Here is a 7163-nt window from a genome sequence, read left to right as displayed (position 1 = left end):
CATTTTTGGAGACCTGAAGAGAGACATTCGTGGGCATCGGTTTGCATCGGACGAAGACGTGTGTGGCTGGGTACAGATGTGGTTCCGTAGACAGCCCACAAGCTTTGTCAGGGATGGAATTGACTCTTATCTCCCAGTGGGATAAATGTATTAACAGTTTTGGAGATTACTTTTGAGGTAAGAAATATTCTTTAATATGTTTTGGCGTCTGACCCGTTTTCATATGTATGCGTGCGCAGTGTACGTTATGTGTGAGCCAAAGTACGTCTGTCCTATATGCAATGTTCCCTTTCAAGCTGAGTGCACGCGCTGCCGCGCAGCGGCTGTCGCACTCCCGCGCACGAGGCTCAGTTTCGCACACACGTTTATTGCTTTAGTGTATAGTCAATTTGAATTAAAGAGTAAACTACGGGGTTTTTTTTTTTGTTATTATTGGGGAGCTTTGTTGAAAATCCCGGTCTCCCCCCGGGTTGCTCATGCCAGCCAAATTGCTGGTCAGAAGACACCATGGTTTGCGCACTTACCTGCTGCCGACTGAGAGGGAATGTTGCGCGTGTGTCTGCAAAAACTGACCTTTAATTAAGAGCAGATGCTGAACATCACCGTCTCTGCAATGGATATTTTCTTATTCATGAATTGTGGCACAAATCATATACTTCGTTGGATTTGAGGTCCTCCTAGCTGGTGACTGCGAAGAATTCAGTGTTCTGAGAGTAATGTTGTGCAGTCTGTTAAAGTCCATCAATATTTGGGAGGATTGTACAGCTTCTGCAGGGTCGAAGAGTACTCCGAACAAGAAACTAACAAACGTATATAAATATACACGTAAAAGAGTGTAAGGAAATCCATTTAAAGTGTTTGCAAATGCTTTCTTCCTATTGGTATCTAGCTTGGCTTAATCTTCGACCCTGAAGATAGAGGCTGTACGTTTCTTTCAAACGCCAGTGGACTTCAACTCGACTAAATAGCGTAAGGGACAGTACACTTTATCCTGTATTTTCTCCGAAGTAAGTGCAGCATTACATCACTTTCGTGACATGTGCAAAAGTAAGGTAAAGCTATCCCTGTAACAGGCCGCGAAGGCCAATAGGGTTGTGAGATGTTGAGGGTCCCACATTTTCTGGACAATCGGCTCAGATGGTAGTAACGTTGTCAGCCTTAACTGCCGGCCGCTGTTACCCCCGGGAAGATTCCTGGTATTCATTTTTGTTAGAGGCCGAGTCGACCCCAGGGTCATAGTGCGGCTGGAAGGAATAGGTAAATCGCAAAAAATCTAATGACCTCATCGGAATCGAACCCTTGGACCTTCCGGCTTGTAGAATAGTGCGTCAACCAACTACGCTACCGCGTGCCTCAAGTTTACGTTCATGCAGCACTAAACTCTCGACAGTGTTACAATATAGTAACTCGGAATTCCGTAATTTCATAGCTTTCATTTCACCGTTATATGGAATGATGAAGCGTTCCGTGTTGAAATGTTTTTTCTTTCCCCTACGCCGTCACTCGTTTGGGCATCTTAAATACCCTCTGATGATCATGTGTAATTTTGAAGAAAGCAGTCTTCTGGTATTTGGCACCGTGTATATGTGGTGTTAACCGAGGTTTCGGAGGAACGTATTGCCTCCATCTTCAGGGTAGAAGAAAAAATATAAGAATTCTGCAAGCGAAGAGACCGTGAGAACCGCTAAAAGCGTCTGCTTGCTACGGGCTGATCACTCGTCCAAGGGGTCCTACCGTCTGTAATATGATAATGAAACTAAAAATCAGAGGCCAGGGCCCAAGGGGGCTGTAGAGCCGATGAAAAATATAATATCTTCGTCGCATTCATCTTGAAATAAATTATGACTTGAGCTTCCCAAAAGCACAGGCCAGTCCGCGAGATTGCTGGCTCAAGCGACAAAACTTGAGACTTCTATTCAGGAGACGCCCGGTTGAAATCTCGGTTGGGACACAGACTACTATGACTGAGTANTGTAAGATTTGAGGCTTTCACGGCGGTGACTATGAAGAAAGCAGTCTTCTGGGATTTGGCACCGTGTGTATGTGGTGTTAACCGACGTTTCGGAGGAACGTATCGTCTCCATCTGCTTTTACCGGTTCTCACGGTCTCTTTGCTTGCAGATTCTTATATATTTTTTCTTCTACCCTGAAGATGGAGGCGATACGTTCCTCCGAAACGTCGGTTAACACCACATATACACGGTGCCAAATCCCAGAAGACTGCTTTCTTCATAGTCACCGCCGTGAAAGCCTCAAATCTTACATGTGTAATTTTGTCAGTAATTTTCACTGTTAAATATTGATAGGTTATACGTACGCTCGTGGTCTGTATGAAAGACTGAGGTAGACGCATTATTGACGTGAACATAACGCTAAGCAGGTTTGAGTCATCCGGCCTAGAATACATATGAACTTTGCAAATGTAAGATCACTGTAAGCACTGTACTTAAAATGTACTTACCCACACGTTCTGAAGATGACGTTAAGGTATGTCTAAGTAATATGGGCGCCTCTAGAATTTTTCTAGGTTGGGGCGCCAGAAAATTTGTTTACGAACTTACGTTTAAACGTTTTAAAAATATTTGTACACGTATATATGTAAGGCAGATTTTGTGTAAGTGAAAGGTAAAAAAAAAGGTAAAGTTGTCCCTGTGCTTGACTAAGTAAGCACCACGTCATGAAGGCGTATGGGGGAGTGGATGTATAGATCCACATCTTCTTGACCTCGGCACTGGTTGGAGGTGAGTGGTTAACTTCACGCCCTGACTGAATTACCCCCGGGGAAAGAGCCCCAGGTACTCATTGGATAGGAGACGGGGTGGACCCCAGAGCCGGTCTGGACGACGTGGAGAAGAGAAAATTCTTCACCCTACCGGGACCTGAACTCCGGTCCCTTGGTCGCCTGGTCCATAGCCAGTCGCTGTACCAACTACGCTATCCTGGCTCGGCGATTTGTTGAGGTAGCTGTTAAAAACTGTGGTGTTCAGGGTATAAAATTAAAAGGTTAATTTTCAGTACGGTATTAGTGTTTGGTGTATATCCTTCCTTCTTCAATTTTGATTTCTTCAAAACCTCCAGGAGGTGGACAGGTGCCAACTCCCCCAAACCCCAGCTCTCCTGCCGGCGCCCGTGCGAGGCAAGTGTTGACCTAGCTGAGACAGACTTCACCATGAACAGCGTGACGTTTTGCCACTAATCCGCTCACTGAGATGCTACCAGTTTCATATCTAGTTGGGAATTTCCTGATTTGTATGGGACCCGAAGGTTCGTTGACGTGTGCACAAGAGCATATTACCGCATCTTGTTCCAAGCCTGATTAATCCAATCCACAATATTATGTCCGGCTTCTTCAAGGTACATCTTAACGTTGTCCTTCCATCGATGTTTAGATTCTCTTCTCAACTAAAGTTTTGCGCCCTGGATGCCCTGCAAGATCTCAACCTTGATGGCCGCATCTGCTTATCGAAGCTGTAGTTGAGGCAGGTCCAGGAGGCCCCTCCCCCTCCAGGTCCCTTTTTGAGTACCCCACGTGGTGCTCTGACGCTTCTTTTAAAAAGTGTGACATCAAGACATACGGCCATTAATAAAATCTGTGTTGTGCTTGGGGCTCTCATTGCAGTAACTATTTTGAGTTGTATCGCCTGGTAATTCATTTTCTTCCTTTTCATCCCTGAAGATGCTATATGTTCCTCCGAAGCGTCCGGTTCTTAACGAACTATACGATATTACAGTCCAGAAGATCGCACCCATCAATACAAGTTCTGTTCATGTTATTGCGTTCTTTAGAAAAGTACAACTCCACAATAGTAACAATACTGAAGTTGTTTCTGCACCAGCCCATGAAGACATACGGGAGAGTGAAGGTATAGCTCCACCATTCTCGAGCTCGGCATTAGATGGACGTAAGTGGTTAGCTTCACACCTCGGCCGCTTTAACTCCGGGGAAAGAACCCCCCTCCCTCCCAGTACGCTATGTAGGAGGCTGGGCGGGCCCCAGAGCCGGTCTGGGCGCTGTGGTGCAGAGAAACATCTCTTGCTCCTGCTGGGAATCGAACCACGGCCGTCCAGCCCGTAGCCGTCGCTATACCGACTAAACTATTGCGGCTTCGGACAAAATATAATCTAAACGGGAACTCGTTAGAGGAGAATTTTAAAAGATATTTTTATTTTAGGTCTCACATGATATAAAGTAACAGGAACTTGCAGTTTGTTAATTTTCGATGTCGGTGTTTGAGGCTGAAAGGCCGTCCTCTTTGTATATGCTTTTCTTGGGCTGTATGAAGCTGCTGTTCTCCGAACGGCGATAAGGACCTTATGTCAGGATTCATGTCCATTTCTTTCTACGTGGTGCTGCGTCCCAGGCCTTCACTATTATATAAAAATAAGGCATTATTTCAGTGATTGAATTTGGCCTTATTTCGGATTCAGTTTAGCTTGCTGGATACTACGCTCCTGAAATGCCAGTTTACGTTTACTGTCACCAGAGCTCATGTATCTTTGTTGTTACGGTTAAATAAATGCCAGTCGGACAACATCTATGGTTATTTACGACATTAAGTGATTTGATTGCAGCAGTCTGCCTTCAAACATTAAGCTGGAGAGGATGATTGTCACAGATGGTTTGAACTACTATAGATTGATCGTACAGGATACCTGACATACGGAACAAATATTCAGTAAGAGCAGCAGCAGGTTCTGAGGACATTGACACTTGCTCCTGGCGTTGTTGCTATTGCAGGAAGAGCACTGTCTCTCCGCTCTCCGCTCCCCGCTATGGCGCCAATACTGCCATCCCTTCGTAAAATTGTAGGAAGTGAATTTCATCTCACTTCAGCCACATGGCGGTCACATGTCACTTGTGTTTCCTTTTTGTCTACATTTGCCTCGTAAATGTCTGTTGTTTTATAATTGTATACGAATAAAATACTTTTGGATTTAAATCCACATTAACACCGCTCTTTTCCAACCCGCCTTTGCTTGTATCGGCGCAGTCGGAATGGTGCTATCCCTGCTACACCTGTTTCTACCTTAGGACAGTGTATGATGGCCACTGCAAGTTGTTCTCACAGATCAAACTACGGAAGATCGGTATAGGTACGGGTCGGTTTGCATGTGTCTCAGGGTAGCGATGCATAAGAAAGCGTTTTTCTGAGAGTTGAGCCAATTGACGTTTATTCACCTGCTAATTCACCACACTGTTAAATTAATGTATTCTTAGCTTTAAGTTACAGCGTTACACTATCGGCTAGCTATGTCCCGGAGCGTGCAAGGGTCACGTCCGTTCAGTTCGGAATATTGTGAAAGTCTCCCCTTTGTGGAATGGCTTGCACCCCCACGCCGGGAATTCGAAAGATGGTGTTGACATATATTTTTTCATCCCATCTTCCGTAGGAAGCTTGAACGAGGCAACCCAATCATACTGGCCCTCATTCACAGGCAATTGTAACAAGCTCTGACCTGTCCTTTTAGGCGCGTCCGGTTCCCTGTACCCGAGCTAAATTTATGACTGATCGTAAATGTCATAACTCCGGACTTCTTGTTTCTGCCAGAATCTAGAAATTTTCAACGTAAACACCGTATTGCACGTCCCAGACGATGAAATACGATATTATAGATCACGATACATTTCCAGTAATATCGAAACATAAGACTTTTGAAATAAAAATTACCGAGAATTAATTAAAATAAATTTCATGGTCATCTATAATCATCAAAATAAATAAGGGCTCAGAATGATCAGCGTCAACATATCACTCAGTTCATAACCGTTTATCTTCTCGCCTGCTGTCTTTGAAAGAAAAGAACTATTATTTTACTCGTGCCTTACGCGTGTATGGAACTTGGCCTATCACCGTAAGGGAATGACATAGACAATGTTTGATTCCTCACTGGACATAAGAGGGAAGAAGTTGGAGGAGGGTGAAGAATATTTACATCCAAGAGCACTGCAATTTTTACTCGTAAACAGATGTTACCACCTGTCTGTCTGTCTGTCTGTCTATGTATATGTCTGCACCCATTTGTTGGACCTTGGCCGCTTTTTCAGTTTTAAATCTATGCACAGTCTGTAGGACTCCTTGGACGGAGGATCAACCCGTCACAAGCCCTCTGGCTGCACACAGAACGACACAGAGTAAACGCACACAGACATCTGTGCCTTGAGTGGGGTTCTAACCCACGATCCCAGTGTTCGAGCGAGCGAAGACAGTTTGGATCAGCCTGTCACAAGGCCGCTACCTACACACAGAACAACACAAATACACAATAAACGCACACAGACATCCATGCCTTGAGTGGGATTCTAACCCACGATCCCAGTGTTCGAGCGAGTGAAGACAGTTCATGCCTCAGACCGTCCGGCCAATGTGATCAGCAACAGATGTTACTAGGGCGATAAAATCAAGGAGGATGAGGTAGGTGGGGCACGTGGTACAACATTTTTATTGGGAAACCTGAAAAAGAATATGTTAGATTTGAGGAGTACTGCTGGAGTATTTCAGCTGGGAGTTGTTTGATACACACTCCTTACAGTTCTAATCTTGCTTCGAACGACTACTACCTGTTTACGTACCTGAAGAACTGGGTGAAATCACAGCGCATTAACAGTAATGAGGAGTTGATGGAAGGTGTCAAAATGCGGCTGAGCTTACAGATGGCAAATTTATTTGACAAGTGCCTGACTATGTTGAGAATAGCTTGAGTATATAATTATTATTTGTATATAATAAATCTTTTCCTCGTTGCTTATTTTGTTAACAGCTCAATGAGGTTACTTTCTTAATAGCCCTAGTACATCACATTGTTAATTACATGAGGAACACTTAGTACTATTAGCTTCCTGGACCTTGTCCATCATCCAATAGTTAGAGAACCATAACATGGTGTTTTGACAACTGGGCCTGATTTCTTGGGTCCTTTAGGAAGATGTAATTCCACTCGCTAGACGTAGTCCTCTAAACGGAATTGTTTCTATTGGACCTGACTGAGTAAGTGCCCCCCACCTGAGGATGGAAGTAGACCCAGCTTCGAAAACACTGTGTTCAGGATTTGTGGCAAGTGTTTGGTAGATAAGTAATACTAAGTTATACATTTATCATCATAACCCTCAGAAATTACAGTTTGGATTTGAGATCCTCACAGCATTGACTATGAAAGGTACAGTC

At 44.2% G+C, this 7163-nt stretch overlaps 1 protein-coding gene across 3 annotated transcripts in view; it reads left to right on the top strand.

Moving 5' to 3' along the window:
• LOC111871433 (telomerase-binding protein EST1A) overlaps window positions 1-7163 on the top strand; it is a 181698-nt gene that overhangs the window by 167829 nt on the left and 6706 nt on the right. The window lies entirely within an intron of this gene.

The sequence above is a fragment of the Cryptotermes secundus genome, unplaced genomic scaffold (assembly GCF_002891405.2).
Source record: "Cryptotermes secundus unplaced genomic scaffold, Csec_1.0 scaffold323, whole genome shotgun sequence".
In the NCBI taxonomy this organism is placed as follows: domain Eukaryota; kingdom Metazoa; phylum Arthropoda; class Insecta; order Blattodea; family Kalotermitidae; genus Cryptotermes; species Cryptotermes secundus.
Note: the sequence above shows the minus strand (reverse complement) of the source record. Positions and strands in the feature narration are given on the sequence as shown.